Source organism: Euleptes europaea, chromosome 9, assembly GCF_029931775.1.
Source record: "Euleptes europaea isolate rEulEur1 chromosome 9, rEulEur1.hap1, whole genome shotgun sequence".
Classification (NCBI taxonomy): Eukaryota; Metazoa; Chordata; class Lepidosauria; order Squamata; family Sphaerodactylidae; genus Euleptes; species Euleptes europaea.
Window position 1 is genome coordinate 23,059,141 of NC_079320.1, and position 1,064 is coordinate 23,060,204.

Here is a 1,064-nt window from a genome sequence, read left to right on the forward strand (position 1 = left end):
GACGGCCGCTGCCCGGCTCCGCTCGACGGGCTCGGGGCGGCGAGGCGGAGGCGGCGCTCGAAGGGTTAATCCCCGGGCCCGGGAGCGCGCAGGCGCGTGGCGTCTTTCGCCGGGCTGGACGGGACGGGCTGTCCTGGGGCGCTCTGCTCGCCGCCCTGCTGCGCGGCGGGTTTTTCTCTCGCCGCTCCCTCCCGCCCTTCGCGGCCGGGATTAGGGTGGGCTTTCCCGATCCTCTGTTGCAGAAGCCGGGCCGGAAAGGCTGAGAAGGCAATCGGTGCGTTAGGAGTTCCCCAGCTCTGGCAAATCTCATCCTCATCCTTTAATGGCATAAAGGTTATTACGGTTGTTACAAAAAAGGGAGCATCAAGCATAAAATTCAGTGAAATGAAACAAAGAACAACGTGATCAAACATCAGAGCTTGCACGTTTTTGCACTTTCATCACATGCACTAGGAAATTGGCAACACCCTCAGTAATCTCCGGTACTGAATCGTTCAATAAAAATTGACGTTTTACTTTATGAGACAGGTGATGTTTTGAATATCACCAAGTTTTTAACCATTTCCCACGGGATGTTTTGTATAGAGAACAGTCAAACAGTATGTGTTCAATTGTATCCAGGGAGTTGGAACCACAGGGACAACTCTGGCAAATGTGTTGGGCCCCTGCTTAGCCTGAACACATGAAGCTGCCTTATACTGAATCAGACCCTTGGACCATCAAAGTCAGTATTGTCTGCTCAGACCAGCAGCAGCTCTCCAGGGTCTCAGGCAGGGGTCTTTTGCATCACCTACTTGCCTAGTCCCTTGAACTGGAGGTGCCGGGGATTGAACCTGGGACCTTCTGCCTGCCAAGCAGGTGCTCAGCCACTGAGCCACAGCCCTTCCCCTGGCCGGGTTCAGGGGCAGGCTACGGGCAAGAGAGGCCAACAATAGGTGCCAGCCAGTGGCGGACGGGCCATTGTGTTAGCTTGCCCGATGGCAAGTGGGCCCTGTGGGCCCCTGATGAAGTGAGCCCCCTTAAACATTAGACACTATGTTAAAAATAAAAATTAATAAAAAGTA